The 18,277-nt window shown below is 38.8% G+C and overlaps 1 long non-coding RNA gene across 2 annotated transcripts in view; it reads left to right on the top strand.

Annotated features, from left to right (window-relative positions):
* Positions 1–298: 298 nt before the first annotated feature.
* The window catches only part of LOC149193172 (uncharacterized), a 32,838-nt gene continuing 14,859 nt past the window's right edge, over positions 299–18,277 (top strand). For both annotated transcript variants that reach the window (XR_016254424.1, XR_016254423.1), the window contains exons 1-2: positions 299–563; positions 774–853. This is a non-coding gene — a long non-coding RNA (uncharacterized LOC149193172). The remainder of the gene's footprint in view (positions 564–773; positions 854–18,277) is intronic.

The raw sequence follows: 18,277 nt of genomic DNA, 5'->3' as shown, positions 1-18,277 counted from the left end.
AGCTTGTTTCCTCACATCCAAAGAAAATGACCTCTAAGTCAAGAAAAAATAATTTTAGAACATACTATAGGCCCACAAGTTTATCCATTCTTATATTAGTTATATTTATTTAAGACTAAATATATGTGACATTTTGAAAACATTTAAATTTATTTATATTCCTTTACAAAATTTAAAAATTATATAAATTATATTGATATTTTTGAATTTACAAAATAGAAAAAATATTTAACCTCATATGGAAGATAACAACCAATTTAAAAGTCATATAAAAAATAAATAAAATTTAAGCCTCCCGCCACAATTAATTAGTCTCGTGTTTAGGCTAAAAAGGAAAAATAAATTCTGAGAGTGGCCTCAAAAGAGGAAGGGCCATCGGCCTCTTACTGCAATTTTAGATTTCAGGGACTGACGGACTTTGAATTTGAAGCTTTCCCCAGGCTGGAGACATTCAATTTTTTTTCCGATTCGATCTCAAACAAAATTACCACTCCCATTAGATTTCTTGCTGCAGGTCACTCAATGGACCTGGATCTCATATTGTTTGGGCCATGACACCCTTGGTATTCAGTTGCATCCCATTTTCTTTGGCAATGAGTTTTCACCTTAATCTGTTGTTGTTTATAATGCATTTATCATTAATCATTTTTACAGCTCCCATACCGTGGTTGCCTTATTGTGGTTTGTCATGGCCATGATTGTTTACGGTTAGATGGCAATCTCAAATCTATTTGTGCTTCATACATGTTTTTCCCTACACACTTGTGTGACAGTTCATGAGTGATGGAATTCTTCCTGACCAAGCATGTTTTGTTCCCTTGCGAGTGATGGATATTTGATTCTTCTTGACCAGGTATGCGTTTCTACCTTGCATGATGCTTGAGTACTTATGAAGGGATGATTTCGTTTCGGGTTTGTACCAGGATCTCGCTACTCTTGCATGAGTTTCTGTCATCTTGGAAAGGGTATTTTTTTGTTTGCATCTGTGTGACTCTGTCCAAACCTTCTTAGTGCTTTGCAGGTTCTTGGATCTCTTGTTTTCATTCTTGGACTTTATGTTTTCTACCCTTTGTCACTTTCTACGGATACAACCTTTCCAATGTCCACATTTTTCTGTAACATGCTCTATGCACTCTAAGTTTTGTATCAATTGAATTTTGAAGCATAATTCAAATACAAAAGCACTCTAGATTGAGATTAAAAATTTTATTTTTCGAAAGACTGCCTTCATCTCCAATATCATCAGCCAAAATATCATTCAACTCAGCAATCAATACTCGCACCTCTTCTACACATACTTGTAGCCACAATTTGTCTGTTTACAGCTCACATCTTTCATATAATTTATTACATTTTTTAGTGTTTGTTTCTTGTGAACATTTAGGAGCAAGTGTGGACCTTAAAAAACATATGCAATCAAATACTTTCACTGTATCATTCCAGAGGCAATCCTCAACCCCATCCACATAAAGGCAAGAACCCCATAAGTGCCAGTAATGAAAAGTAAGAATGCAAGTCATTTCCTGTGATACCAAGCCACTAATAGCAACCCCCAAATTATGACCAAAACAATATCTATACTTGCCCCAATTTCCTAAAAATCGACAAAAAAATAATCCCACACTATGTGCCACAGGCATAAGAGCACATCTCTAGCTGAATATCAATTTTGCTTGGTGTCTATCTCGCTAGCAGCATGCATAACTCTCTATGAAGGGAAAACCCTAATAGGGTTTGGGCCAGGGACTTCATGGAATAGAGAGGGCCAAGCACCTTTTTTGCTCCCTCTTCAAAATTAGTTTTTGATGATTTCTTGAAGTATTCAGTAGCAAATGTTACATTCCTTTATCATAAAAAATTTGTAGTTTGCAGAAGTAGAGACTGAAAAATTTCTTATATCTATGGTTGAAAATTTGAAACTAGGTTGGAAAAAAGTAAGGAAGTAATCTACAATAGACATTTTAAGGGGAAAATACATTACTCTGGGTAAAGGCTATGTATCTTGTTGATATCCATGTAATTGTTTTTCAACCCAAACAATATTTGAAGCAGCCAAATGAGTCATACTTGCAGATTTTGAACACTCATTCAAAGTAAATTAATATTTTATTTAAAAAGCTTCATTATTCAAAAAACTTCTTTTTCCCTAAGGATGGGTAGAGTGTCTTCTTGAAACATGAGACATTTCATCTTACTTGCACAGTTCATCTCCAGAAGTCTATCTACAATATGAATAGCTGTGAAAATCTCCATTCAAACATATTTTATTCAGTTTTGGGTGTTTTCCTTTTTTGTCTCTGTTATTTGATAATACTTTCCATGTCTTTTTTTGAGTCACCAAAACTTGTTTGTTTTCTATTCTGACTCTTTTATATATCTTAATTATCAAGATTCAATAATAATCACTTTTTTGGACTTGGAAAGTTTTCTTTTGGTTCATTGTCAACTTTACTGTAGATTTTGTCTTCATAAATAGGTACCTTCTAGGAGAAGCTACAAGTGGTATTGGAGAAACCTTTTTTGTCTAGTGAAAGTAACTTCCAAATACCTGGGAGGATTGATAAACCAAGAAAATAAAAATATGGTAATGTTCATTCAATGTGATCTGGAGAAGTTCATTGATGATATACATTCTGCATGGGTTGTACTAATATGTCTAGAAAGACAAACTCAAGAATCTAGATATTAAGAACTAAGTTACTAACATTACAGGAAATCATTAATGGGGTTTATGGATGAAAATTATTGGATATTCATGAGAAAATGGTTGAATGATTAATAAAGGTCTTGACCAAGTGTTCTTTAGAAGAACTATGGCATCCTAATTTTTTTTAATAGTTGGTCTTTAATGCCTTAGAGTTCAGTTAAAACATCAAACACATTTTTATTATTGATCATACCATGTGACAAAGACATTCTACGACTATCAGAATGGAATGAGTTTCATTTGTGTCATCACTATTGCCACCTAAAGAGGCATGGTGATCTTAGTGGAGGCTAGTAGACTATCATATGATGCACTTGGTGACAAATGTTTCCATTTCTACATATTCTCATACATATTCTTCCATAGAGGAGCATCTTCTGATGCATTTCACACTTCACTATGAAAAACTACATATTTTGAGGCGTGACTCATTTTATAATGGGATTTACAAGCAATGGGGAGGTTTATAGAGAGCAGCATTCATGAGATGGTGACAAGTGACATTTAAAACTCTTCTTCGAAGGTCAAAGATATATCCTAGGAGGAACACCCATCATATTAGAATATTTTTGGAGGAGTGACACATAGTAGCAAGGAAGTATCTATCACATTTCCCAATCGTAAATAAGAACCTGTATGAGCGCTCTCCTTCAAGGAGGCTTCCAGACCTTATGTATAGTTTAGAATTATGTTTTGGAGGAAAAGGGGGATCCATAACTTTGTAGAGAACTCATGATAATATTTTCTTAGAAAGTGGTTGATGAAAGAAGCTACAAAATGAGGAGCAGTTCTCATTTCCAAGGCATGGTTGGATGAGTGGTATTTTCCTTCCAAGCTTAGTTGAAGATCTCTTCATGGAAATAAGTTAATGGTCAAGTTCAATGTAAGTTTCCTCCATTTATTCTTTATTTTGCATGGATGACTAGGATTTTGTAAAGATTTCCATTGTATGTTGTTACTGGAATATTATTTGTAGAAGGGAATTATTACACCAATAAGAGGATGTTAGGACTAAGGTAAAAGATTTAAACTTCTCAAACTCTTGATGTAACGTCAGATGGTTGAAGAAATTTGTTGTTGGAATTCTCTAGTTATAGTTGTTCATTCATAATCTGAAGTTTGTTGTAACTAAGAAAGTAGGTTAAGTGTGGTATGTTCTAGCTCCTTGATTTTGTGGTGAAATTAGATTTGAAGATATGATATGTTCTCTGGTTATAGTTGTTCACTCATAGTTTGAAGTTTGTTGTAACTAAGAAAGTAGGTTAAGTGTGGTATGTTCTGGCTCCTTGATTTCGTGGTGAAATTATATTTGAAGATATGATATGTTGTTAGTTGATCTGTGATGTACCAATAATAAATTATAAAAAATTTCCTTCATAAACAAAATTTCTTTCACAAAGTCTTACAAACAGTTACAGTGTAATAATTTCATCAAACATTCAATAAGAAATAAGGAAAATACTATAGCAAGTAGAAATAAGAGGCAATCATTAATTCTATTGCTTAATTCAAAGAGTTATTACAATATAGGAAGATGAAGGAAACTCTTGATGTAACGTTCACTTGGTGACAACTTTTGATGTAACGTTCACTTGGTGACAACTTTTGAGTCTTGACCAATGCCCATTGGTATAAACTCAGAAAGAAGGTCCATAATGTTAGCCTCCTTCAGAAATTCCGAACCCTTTAATGATGTTGCTTAGTACAGAGAATTTGGCCTCAAATTTCTATAGGAAACATGCATATTATCTCATCTTCATAATATGATGATTGATCTCCAATCTGTCCTCTTGAAAACACTGATATATGGTGCCAAATCTGAGAATAATCACCCTTGAAATCTCAGCCCTCCCTCAAGAATATATTATCAGCATATTAATGATGAACTTGGCCATGAGTATGACCCTCATCTTAGGTGCTCTTGGCATGTGTAAGGTTGCTTGCTCAAACCCAACACTCACACTTAGAAAATGATGGTATTTAGCCTCTTTGGTACAAGGTCCTCAGCCCCCTTACAAAGTGTGCTTTGGTCTGCTAACCTAGTAACAATAGTGCTCAGAAATACAAATATTCTGGTGTGCCAAATAATAACAATAGTGCCCATAAAATGAATATAATCTCCCCTGCCAGACTGATAATGGTAACATCCAGAATATAAGAGATTTTGGCCTGCCAACAAGGGAGATCACGCCAAGAATATGCAAGTTTCTCAACCTTTATCACAATGGCAACCCAAACATATGCAATAAAATAATTTGGCCTCCAAGAATATATAGAACTACTAGAGTAACTTGGCCTTTTGGGGAATAGAGAGATCGACACTTGAAAATTATACAAACCCCCCAAAAATATTTTCTTTGGTAGCTGAATATCATCTGAAATTCCAAACTTTATAAGAATACAAATCACCTTCTACAAGGTACCAACTAGGGTGGCATATGGAATCCACCAAAATTGGTAAGGTACTAGCTATAGTGGTAGAGATTTTCCACCAAAACTAGTTGAGGATATCACCTGAAACCCTCTTGTAGGAACTTGCTTGAGCTCAAACCAAAACACAATGAAAAATTAACAAAAATAGGATGATTTGAAATGGCCTCCATTCTCCCTTTTAAAAGAATTTGTTGGATCCTCTAGAAATTTCCTTTTTATTATTTTATTGATTAATTTACTTATCCCCTCCAAATAACGTTTTCCTCCTTTTATTATTATTAGTAATTTTGCCCCTTTTTTATTAATAATAATTTTCTCCTTTTATTATAATAGTAATATCAAAGTGAGTTGGGCAAAAAATCCTTTTGTCCCATTAATAATTTCCCTTTTTCTAACCTAAAGGAGACAAGTTAAGCTAGTGGAAAGATATCACCATGCTCAGGGGATTGGGGATATCACAATCCTCCCCACCCAATATTGCTTGTCCTCAAGCAATGACATCACCAATCACTGCTTCACCAACTGACCTAGACTAAATTTAATACCAGGATCCCAGATATGGAACTAAGTCACTCCATGCCCAAGTCAACCTCCCGATTCCTTTGTCCGACAGAAGTTCTCTCCCTGCTTCATGACCCAGGCAATGTGCCTACTTCCACTAGAAATATTCTGAAGTTTCAAATGTAGAGCATAGTCATGGTTCACTGCCTTTGCATAGAGTATGTTTGGAAGTTCCATTGACTTAGCTGCTGATAGTTGGTGTCCATGCATATGATACATCTCTGTGATAACCTGGACTGGAGGGAGTTGTACTACTATGCAACCCTTTTTATTAGAAATAGAAAATTGTAATTTGTTTGCATTCATATCTTCCACTTATTTTTTTGCCACTTTTTTGTTTGCTAATACTCCAAGGCTGGACTTAATAGGATCCCCTTCTTCATTGTCTGATGGTTTTCTGTTGTAAGCAATCTGGACATAACCAGTCTAGGATAGATTAGATTCTTTAGTCTCTAATTTTTTATGTATTGACCTTTTTATCATAGGGACAATAGTGCAATCAAAATTCATTACAGGAAGGTTGTCAATGCTTTCAGGGGATCCTGAGAGGGAGAAGGCATTATTCCCTATAGAAAATGAGTGCTTTCCTCTCTTTTTTTTTTAAATCTCAAGTGCATCCTCTGCATTGAGCACTGGCCTGACATATTTGTACTGGTGTTCAACTAATTCCAATGAGAGCATGTAGCCCAGCTCCCCAGTGAACTTTGATGTCATATGAAAATGCATTGAGAAAGGCTAAAGCTGCAATTCTAAATCTCTTATTATGGCTCTTTCCATATCTAACATTTTATGATAGACGTATCCTAGAAGAAGATCCAACTCTTTTGTCATTGAAGTACGATAAAAATATGCTTCCTGGTGATCCTTTTCACGTGCAAAAGCAAACTGTGTCTTTAAGATTTTCCAATTCACTATCATCGAGTTTTAGTCCAGAATGGCACAATTGATAACCAATTTGAGGTATATACACAATTGACCCATGTTTGGGGATTATTAGCATGGCATGGGAGGCATTTTAACTCAAGTGTTGAAATCTCCAGGTATATACAAAATCGACCCGTGTTTGGGGATTATTAGCTTGGCATGGGAGGCATTTTACCTCAAGTGCTAAAATCTCCTCAAGTAAGCCCTCATATATTTCCTTCAATTCATCCAACTTTAGACAAATCCCAAAAGAAATCATCATTCCATATTTGTTTCTATTGAAATATTCAAATTGAACATTATTGCATGCTCATGTTGTCTTTCTGAAATCCCAATTTCAAAAATTTTCCTTGTATGTAAAATGGAACTCATATGCTTTGACATTGTTGTCCAATCATCCAATGTTGATAGGTAACCTAAACACTGAAATCTCGAGTAGATGTGGAAAATATTTCATAGATTTCAAAGTGTTGTGCAAGGCTAGTACCATTTCATAACAATGATGGAGCAGTAGTATGGTGTTAAGATGACCATTCAAAATGTTGAGATCTAATATAGGCCTTAAGGACCAAGTCGTTAAAAAATGTCACTGCATGACAATGACACACTTGTTAAACATGCCAAGTAACAAAAATGTAGAAATTTTGAATAATATGACACTTATTCATAGAGATTATCCCGATTATACATTATTGTAGAATACGTGCATAATACATAACCTCCTCTACGTTGATCATCAATTTAGCAGCATTAAAATCAATGAAACATCAATCGCATGCACACATTAACACAGTATGTAACCTGGGGAAAGCATACAGCTGAAAACCCCACACTATCTGTATATTATATTGATTGAGAACATGTAACAATACATAGTACAATACTCCTCACCAGTACTCAGTACTATCTCCACTTGTTACACACAAACTAGCTCAGATCTGATGCCTCAAATCTCCTCCATTGTTTGCCTCCCTCCACTGCGCAATCCTGCAAGAGAATAATGATGAATGGCTGAAACAAACTCGTATTTCCTTGGCTGAACCACGCAATCCTCATTGGCATTACTCAATCCCACTGATTGTACAAGATCTCATGCACAACTATAGTCACAACTGATAGCAATCTCAACCTCTTACACCTGTCTCCACTGAATTGTCCATGCACTGAGTTAACTGATGTATTCTTCAGTTGCTTTATGAGTTAATAATTAGTGAATTAATTTAACAATTAATTCACATCACTCATCACTAGTCTATTTATAGTTAGACTAAATACAACTAGTTTAACCAAGTCAAACTGAACACAACTCCATCAACTCCACAATCAACTCCACCGAAACTCAACCACATGAGTTCTAACCAATGTCCTATGTGCAATAGCTCAACTGACCCACAAGAAAAGCGTATTTCCTTCTGACAGCTGCATGTGCCACATCTGTAGCTCAAACTGAAGTGCTCCAATAGGATAAGATAATGTTTATAGTCCAAATATTATTATGAGACAATAATATTCGACTATTCTATTTTTAGCCGGGCAGTCTAAAAATAGAAACCGCCCATATGTCTAAAAATAGAAGTCCATATATTTTTACCAACATGACCAATCATCCACAAATAGCATTCTGCAACTCATAGACCATGATCCATATGTCTAAAAATAGACATAGTCTAAAAATAGACTTTGCGCCAAAAATAGCCTGCGGGCCCACTTAGTGAAGGCGACTTCTTTCCACTAAGCTCCATCATCTTGTTACATTTTCAACACTCCCTCTCAACAAGATATGGATTATCAGCAACCCTTATCCTGCCTCGGTGGTATTCGAATTTGCTCCTGGTGAGCGCCTTCGTCAAGATATCAGCATCCTGATCCTCCATTGGAATGTATGAGAGTAACATGATTCTCCGCTGCACACAATCTCTGATATGATGGTACTTGATGTCAATGTGCTTAGATCTATCATGAAATACTGGATTAGCCGAGAGTTTAATGCAACTCTGGTTATCATAGTAAATCACAGTAGGCTCCAAGTAAGAACCGAACAACCCGACCAGGATCTTCCTCATCCATATAGCCTCGCATGCAGCCAAACTTGCTGCCATATACTCGGGCTCTACGGAACTGAGTGCCACGAATCTCTGCTTCCTGCTATACCAAGAAACTATTGTCGACCTGATACTGAAGACCCCTCCTGATGTGCTCTTTCTGTCCGTTGGGCTCCCTGCCCAATCTGCATCCGTGAAGCCACACAGCTTCACCTCATCCTCCTGCCTGTACCACAATCCATATCCCGATGTGCCTCTGAGATAACGCAATACATGCTTGCCTGCCTTCCAGAAGAGCTTGGTTGGCTTAACCATAGTTTGTGAAAGCTGGTTAACAACATAGCATATATCGGGTCGTGTATTGACCAGATACATAAGCGACCCCACCAACTGTCGATAAACAGTGGCATCCACTACTTTTGCTGAAGTAGCATCCTCCTTCCTCCAACCTCCAGGAAGAGGAGTATCAACAGGCTTGCAACCATGCATGTTGAACTTCTCCAATATCTCCCGAGCATACTTACCCTGAAAAACAAATAGTCCATCACTGCGCTGCTAGATTTCCAATCCCAGGAGATAATGAAGGAGGCCCAAGTCCTTCATCTCAAACTCCTTAGCAAGATCATCTTTGCATGAAAGTATCAACAACTCATCACCTATTAGAATCAAATCATCTACATAAAGTACATTGATAAGAAACTTACCCTCCACCACAATCTGGTATAGGTTAGGATCCGCCTCACTCTTGGAGAATCTAAGTTTGGTGAAATAACTATCTATCCATGTGTACCAAGCACGTGGTGCTTGTTTCAACCCATACAGTGCTCTCTTGAGCCTGCACACATGTTACTCGCTGCTGAAGATCTTGAAACCTTCGGGCTGCTCTATGTACACCTCCTCCTCAATGACTCCGTTGAGGAACACAGTCTTCACATCCATCTGATGAATGTGCCACCTAATCCGCGCTAAGAGAGCAAGAATCGTCCGTATGGAAGAATACCTTGCGACAGGTGCAAAGGTCTCCTCATAATCGATCCCCTCTATCTATGAAAAGCCTCGGGCAACAAATCTTGCCTTATACTTCTCCACACTCCCATCAGCTGCCTGCTTAACTTTGTAGATCCATCTCAAACCCACCACTGATTTCCCTTTCGGTCTTGGGACAATCTCCCATGCACTGTTTCTGACAATCGAATCATACTCTTCCACCATGGAATCTACCCATGCGGGATCCTCCACAGCTTCCTCGAAAGAGGATGGCTCAGTCACAACACATTTTCTCACAAGAGCCATGTATCCAGTGTACCGATCGAGTGACTATCTCTGTCTACGTTGAGCTGTAGGTGGTCCTACAACCTTCTCTGCATCTTGAGCCAGTCGCTCAGCTTCTATCAAGTTCTTTCACCCTCTGATGGTTGGCGCTGCATGAGTGGTCTCTTCCACTCCATGAAATTCGTCCTGTGGCTGATCCACATCCTGAAGCTCATCCTTAGGAACTAATAGCTCCTCATCTGAATGCAAGTGTGGCTCCCTCTCAGGCGAACACTTCATGGCTTTCTCCTCCTGAAATTTTATATCCCATCGCACAACAGTCTTGCCACTGTCTGGCAAATACACACGATAGTTGTGGGGCGTATCAGTGTACCCCACAAATATCCCAACCTCTGCGGTCGGCTCCAACTTCTTCCTGGCATCCTTCGTCACATGCATGTAAATGTTAGAACCAAAAATCCTCAAATGAGAAATATCAAGCCTCTTACCAGAATAAGCCTCCTCGGGTGTACACATGCCAAGTATCCTGTGAGGACAACGGTTCTGCACATATACTGCAGTATTGCATGCTTCTACCCATAAATGAAGGGGTAGGCTCTGATCATGCAACATCGCCCGTGCAACACCCACGATCGTTTTGTTCTTCCGCTCAGCAACCCCGTTCTGCTGTGGGTTATGGGGAGCTATGAGCTCTCTTCGAATCCCTTCTGCACTGCAAAAGTCCTTGAACTCGCTAGAGATGTATTCACCACCATTGTCACTCCTAAGAGCCTTCACCTTCTTCCCTGACTCCTTCTCGACCAATGCTATAAACTCACAGAACTTTGAGTATGTCTCGTTCTTCTTCTGCATGAAGAAGATCCAGCACTTTTGAGAGAAATCATCAACAAAGATCACATAATACCTGTGCTTTGCTATCGAAGCTACTGAGAAAGGTCCACACACGTCTGTGTGAATTCTCTCAAGGATCGTCGTGGCACGACTATCCTTCTCGTGAAAGGTGGCTTTCACAAACTTTCCCAAAGTACACCCCTTGCACTGATCTGACTGCACAAGAGTGCCTTTAGGAAGCCCAGTAGTGATCTGCTGCAGTATCTTCAAGGCTCCATGGTGAAGGTGGCCCAATCTCCTGTGCCATAGCTTGCCATCATCCCGGCTCACCAATCCTTCTGCCTTGCATGCCATTGCTATATAGCCATCTACATGCAACTGATAAAGGTTCCTGACTCGAACCCCTATCTTCCGGGTTTCTCTAGTTGTCTTACTGCACAGGAAAGCCTTTCCCTTGCTGAAAACATCATATCCCTTGTCTTCTAACATCGCCACAGAGATAAGATTCTTCTTCAATCCTGGAACATGCATCACTTCCTTCAATACGGAGGGTTTACCAGACTCCCTCTCAAAGGAAATGGTACCGATACCGGTCGCACTGTATCTACCATCATCGCCCATCTCGATGTGCACTACAAGATCTTTCTCCTCTAGATCAGAAAACAAATCTCAATCTCTTGTCATGTGAAAAGACGCACCACTGTCCAAGAACCATACTGATCCCATCACACTTGATACCAAGCATGCGATCAATGAAAAATCAAGCTCAAACTGCAAGGCTAAGGCCTCTCCCACTGCAGATCCAGCAGCTTGCTTGTTCTTCTTCTTCTGCGGACAATTTGTGGCATAGTGTCCGTGCTGGTGACAATGAAAGAACTTCACCTTGGACATGTCCTGCTTCTTGCCTTTCGCACAGGAATGAGAAGCTTTCTTGTTCTTCCCCTTCTTTTCTTTGGCATCCAAAGCGCAATTTTATTCATCAGGTGCCTTTGATGAAGATCCGTCCCTGGTATTCCGCCTGATCTTGTTGGGTCCCTATAATACTAGTGATTACCCCATTACTATTGTAGTTATACCCCTTATTTATATTGATGTACCCATGTAGTGCCCATATTGTTACTATTGTGCCACATAGAAGCCCACTATTGTTATTGTTGTGCCCTACAATATTATTGTTATGTAGGCTTTGATTGTATTGGGACCACTTAGACTCCTATATATAGAAAGGAGGTATTTTCATTTGTATCATCCAAGAATTGTTCATTTATGTAATGTAAAGGAGGTTGCCCCCTCGAAGAGGCTGAATTCTAAGGCGTGGATCTCTCTTTTCTATCTTTTTGTGAGCTGGTTTCATAACATTTGGTATCAGAGCTTTGGATTCTAGGGTTTCGCTGCTCCAAACAGGTCATCGTGGCATTTTCGCTATAACTTTTTTTCTGTGACGTTTCAGAAGTCACAAAAAAAACCCATTTGAGAAGAATTGGCGCTGAACCTTGGGTCCGAATTTCAGAGCTTTTCTCGCGATATTTTCGGAGATATGATCTGAGGAATTTGGTCTTTTTGCAGACTCCTGAATTACATTCAAAACAGGTGACCTGGGGAAAATCGTCATAACTCTCTCTCTGAGGATCGGATTGAAATTTCGTAAAAGGTACAGAAAGAGGACGGACTGTAGTTTCTTGTGGGTGAGTTTCAGATTCAAAGGTTGAAACAGTGACTCGTGGCACGTCGTACAAGTTCGCTCTACTGAACCAGTCTAAAAGCAAGTCACTGTGGGAGATTTCACATAACTCTTCCTTGGAGAATCCAATTTGGCTCAGACTTGTGGCATTGGAAAGAGGACGCAGAAGGCTACTACAGATAGCAATTTCAGAACTGGATGATCCGAAATTACAGAGATACATCAGATTCAATATCAGGCTTCTATAAAGTGAAAAAAGGTGTGTAGTTTTTTTTTAAATTTTTGTGTAAGCTTGGTTTAACGGAATTCAAAGGGCATAGTAAAGCATTATTATCGGTAACTGATGCCCCGAGGAAAGAAAATGCAAACACCTAGTAAGGAACCTGAAAGCTCTAGCATGACTCATGAAGAAGAGGAAGAAATGCTACATGATATATCAAAATTACAAGAACAAGTGCAACAAATGTCACGCTCACAAAAGCTAACAGAAGCTAAGATAAGTGGCGTGGAATCTAAGATAAATGGCGTGGAATCTAAGGTAAATGGCGTGGAATCTAAGATAAAGGGCATGGAAGCTAAGATGGATGGCATGGAAGCTAAGATTGACGCTAAATTTGAGGGCATGGATGATAAGATGGATGAATTGAAGAAGTTGCTACAAGAAAGGGTCACTAATGGTGAAAAGGTAGTAAAGGAAACTCATGATGAGAACAAAAGAAATGTTAATCATGATTCCATAGACTCTAATGTTGGATCGAAGACTCACCATGTTCCAAAAATCGATATGAGGAAGTTTGATGGCAAGGATCCCGCCACATGGATATTACAGATGGAGCAATTCTTCGATCTCAATAATGTGCAAAACACACAAAAGGTACGTATGGCAACTTTATATTTGGAACCAAATCAGTTTGTATGGTATCAATGGCTTTGTTCTCGTAAACAATTTATCACTTGGGCAATTTTTACGGAAGAATTGATAGCACATTATGAGGATACAAAAAGCAACACTTTTTTTAGCCAATTGATAAGTCTCAAACAAAAGGGTTCAATAATGGAGCACATTGAGGAGTTCCAAAAATTGAACATAAGGGTAAAAGATATTCCAGAGGAGCATAGGATTGATGTGTTCATAGGGTCTTTAAAGGATAATATCCAACATGATGTGCGCCTTTGGGAACCTGATTCATTAGAGAAGGCATTCAGGTTAGCAAGAAAAATGGAAAGCAAAATTATGGCAACTAGGAAGCATACCATTCACAACTATAAAGATGGAAGTGTTGTTGCCCATAGTCTTCCACAACCTACAAGGTTGACACCACAACAATTGGAAGAAAAAAGAGCAAAAGGGCTTTGTTACAATTGTGATAGCAAATACACAAAAGGTCATAAGTGTGCTGAGAAGAAATTATTCTACATAGATTGTGAAGAGGAAGAAGAAAAGGAGCAAGAAAGGTCAAAAGAAGAGGATATATTCCAGGAACAAAGCCTAGATGAAGAACAAATAAATCCGACCATATCTTGTAATGCATTGGCGGGAATTACCACTCCTCAAACCATCAAGATAGAAGGACAAATCAAGAAGAAAAAGGTAATAGTGTTGATTGATTCAGGAAGCACCCACAATTTTATTCATTGTAGGGTAGCAAAAGAATTGAATTGCTTCCTATATCCAGCACCAGAGTGTCAAGTGATGATTGCAAATGGAGGAACAATAAATTGCTCTGGAAAGTGCCATAATATCAAGCTATCCATGGGAGAATATGTATTGACTAGCCCAATGCTTTCCATTCCAATGGGAGGTGCTGATGTTGTACTAGGAGTCCAATGGCTACAATCCTTGGGTACAATAGCTTTTAATTTTCAAGAACTTTTCATGAAATTTTCTGTGGAAGGAAAGGAAGTTGAATTAAGGGGTATTGCAGGGAAACCAGGAAAGATAATCAGCTCTAATGGTATGACAAAGCTTCTAAAAAAGGAGCAAAGAGGTGTAATTGCACAATTATGTTCGCTAGATGTTTCCACATTGGAATCATCTATTTCTCCAGATCTCCAAAAAGTCTTGGACAATCATTCCAAGGTATTTGAGACTCCCAAAGGTCTCCCACCTATGCGTGATCATGATCATGCTATTCATCTGATTCCAGGAAGTGTTCCTCCAAACATCAGGCCGTACAGATATCCCTATGTCCAAAAAAGTGAAATTGAACGTATGGTTGCAGAAATGCTAGAGGCTGGTATAATTCAACCGAGTCAAAGTTCTTTCTCTGCTCCAGTAGTATTGGTGCACAAGAAGGATGGATCATGGCGCATGTGTCCGGATTATAGGGAGCTCAACAAGCTCACTATTAAAGATAAGTTCCCCATTCCTGTCATTGATGAATTACTGGATGAATTGCATGGATCAATTTACTTCACCAAGTTGGATCTTCGTTCAGGATATCATCAAATCAGAATGAAGATTGAAGACATTCCGAAAACGGCATTTAGAACTCATGAGGGTCATTATGAATTTTTGGTCATGCCTTTTGGCCTTACCAATGCACCTTCAACATTTCAAGGTTTGATGAATTCAATTTTCAAACCATTCCTTAGAAAATTTGTGTTAGTATTTTTTGATGATATACTAATCTACAGCAAGTCTTGGAAGGATCATGTTGAACATGTTGACAGGGTGCTACAACTATTGGAGGAGAAACAATTATATGCAAAAAGATCCAAATGTTTCTTTGGAGTCCAGGAGGTGGAATATTTGGGTCATATTGTATCTCATGAAGGAGTTAAGGTAGACCCTAGCAAAATTAAAGCCATTAAGGAATGGAAAATCCCCACATCCATAAAGCATCTGCGAGGATTTCTTGGGTTGACAGGGTATTATCGCAAGTTTGTTAAGAATTATGGGAGAATAGCAGCACCTCTAACAACATTATTGAAGAAAGATGCATTTTCATGGACTCCGGAAGCAACAAAGGCCTTTGAACATCTTAAAGAGGCAATGTGCCAAGCACCGGTCTTAGCTACACCGGACTTCACAAAAACCTTTATTGTGGAATGTGATGCTTCAGGAAATGGAATTGGTGCTGTTCTAATGCAAGATGAAAGACCCATTGCTTTTGAAAGTCGTCCAATCAAGGGAAAGTTTTTAAGCAAAGCTATTTATGAGAAGGAAATGTTGGCAATACTCCATGCACTTAAGAAATGGCGACCCTACCTAATGGGAAGACACTTCAAGGTAAAAACGGATCATGATAGCCTTAAATACTTTTTAGAACAAAGATTATCCTCTGAAGAGCAACAAAAGTGGGTCACAAAGATGTTGGGTTATGACTTTGAAATCATCTACAAAAAAGGGAAGCAAAATGTGGTGGCAGATGCACTCTCAAGAAAGGATGAGGATGTGGAAGCATTGTTGTGCGCCATTTCTATTATCCAACCAGATTGGATAAACGAAGCAAGGGAGGAATGGAAGAATGACGAAGAAGTGTGGGCACTTATTCGAAAGCTACAACAAGATTCCAGTACATCTGATACATTTAGCTGGAAAAATGATTCGTTATGGTACAAAGATCGCTTATACCTCTGTAAGAATTCCCAGCTAAAACAAAAGATTCTTATGGAATTGCACACTTCTCCCTTAGGAGGGCACTCAGGATTTTTAAAAACTTACCACAGGGTTAAGAAGGAATTTTTTTGGGATGGCCTTAAATCAGATATTCAAAAGTTTGTGGCAGAATGTTTGGTTTGCCAGCAAAATAAAGTTGAAACAATTAAGACACCGGGTCTATTACAACCTTTATCCATTCCAAGCCAACGTTGGGAGGAGGTTTCAATGGATTTTATCACAGGTTTACCCAAGTCTGAGGGAAAGAGTGTCATCATGGTGGTAGTTGACAGACTTACCAAGTATGCACACTTTTGTGCATTATCACATCCATTTAAAGCCAGTACAGTTTCTACTGCATTTATGGAAACAATTCAAAAGCTACATGGAAACCCAAAGATTATTGTAAGTGACAGAGATCCCATTTTCACTGGAAATTTTTGGACAGAATTATTTTCTTGTCTTGGTACTCAGTTAGCTCATAGCTCATCTTATCATCCTCAATCTGATGGGCAAACTGAGATAGTAAACAAATGTTTGGAAGGATATCTTCGTTGCTTTGTATCTGATAAACAGACACAATGGGTCAAATGGTTGCCTCTGGCTGAATGGTGGTATAACACTTCCTTCCATACAGCAACAAAAATGACCCCATTTATGGCACTTTATGGGTATCAACCACCATCCATCACATCATATTTAAGAGAAAATTCTAAGGTTCAGGCAGTGGAACATCACATCGAACATCAACAACAAGTCCTCCAACTCTTAAAGGATAACCTCGTGTTGGCACAGAATAGAATGAAACAACAGGCAGATCAACATCGCAGTGAAAGAAGTTTTGATGTAGGTGATTGGGTATTCCTACGGCTACAACCATATAAGCAAATGTCCCTCAAGCAAGCTAAGAAGGATAATAAATTATCACCAAAGTATTATGGTCCGTACAAGGTGTTGCAAAAGATTGGTACTATGGCATACAAATTGGAGCTTCCTGCAGCTTCTCGATTGCACCCAGTTTTCCATGTTTCATGTTTAAAGAAGGTTATAGGCGACAAGCTCCCAGTTCAAACAATATTGCCAGAACTTGACGAGGAAGGAAAAATTATATTGGAACCGGAAGCAGTCATAGAAACAAGAACTCGACAGCTACGAAATCGATCAATTTCAGAGTATCTTATCAAGTGGAAGAACTTATCCGCTGAAGATTCCACATGGGAGGATGAGAATTTTATGCAGAAGTATCCAGAACTACTCAAGCGTTGAGGACAACACTTTTTTGAAGGAGAGGGGCATGTTGGGTCCCTATAATACTAGTGATTACCCCATTACTATTGTAGTTATACCCCTTATTTATATTGTTGTACCCATGTAGTGCCCATATTGTTACTATTGTGCCACATAGAAGCCCACTATTGTTATTGTTGTGCCCTACAATATTATTGTTATGTAGGCTTTGATTGTATTGGGACCACTTAGACTCCTATATATAGAAAGGAGGTATTTTCATTTGTATCATCCAAGAATTGTTCATTTATGTAATGTAAAGGAGGTTGCCCCCTCGAAGAGGCTGAATTCTAAGTCGTGGATCTCTCTTTTCTATCTTTTTGTGAGCTGGTTTCATAACAGATCTCCTCCTGCACAAGATCTGACCAAAGTCTCTCCCGTCCTGGAAATTTCTCCTGACCATTGACAGAGTCCTGATAGGAATGCCAACTCTTCAGAAGACCAAGGAGAGCCAAGCTCACCAAGTCCTGATCATCGACAGACACCCCCACACTTCCCAGCTCATCCCTGCACTGAGTGAACTTCGTGAGATACTTGGGCATATTGTCTCCCTTCTCGCACTTAATGTTTCTAAGTTTATCCTTGAGCACCAGCGTCCTCTGATCACTCTTGCTTTGGAATAGATCTATCAACGCTTTCCACATCAAGTATGGAGAAGCCTTTCCATGCAGGTTGGACACAATGTGATCCTTCACGCCCTCCAACAGAATCCTTCGACAATTTGCTGTCTTCTTTTACCAAACCTCAGCTTCAGTAGCATCAGTAAGCTTTGGGACCTCAGCCCCTATGAACTCCTTCAGCCCATTATCATCTAACACTGCCTCCAACCTGTCCTTCCATGCAATATAGTTCGAGCTGCTCTCAAGAGCATACTCCAATCGCAATCCATTGAAAGGCATTGCAATGTTGACACCAAGAAAACACTGCTGCAAATTCGA

The sequence above is a fragment of the Pinus tabuliformis genome, chromosome 2_2 (assembly GCF_031772625.1).
Source record: "Pinus tabuliformis cultivar Carrire ecotype Pingquan chromosome 2_2, CPIR1, whole genome shotgun sequence".
In the NCBI taxonomy this organism is placed as follows: Eukaryota; Viridiplantae; Streptophyta; class Pinopsida; order Pinales; family Pinaceae; genus Pinus; species Pinus tabuliformis.
This window is presented reverse-complemented; position numbering and strand designations above follow the sequence as displayed.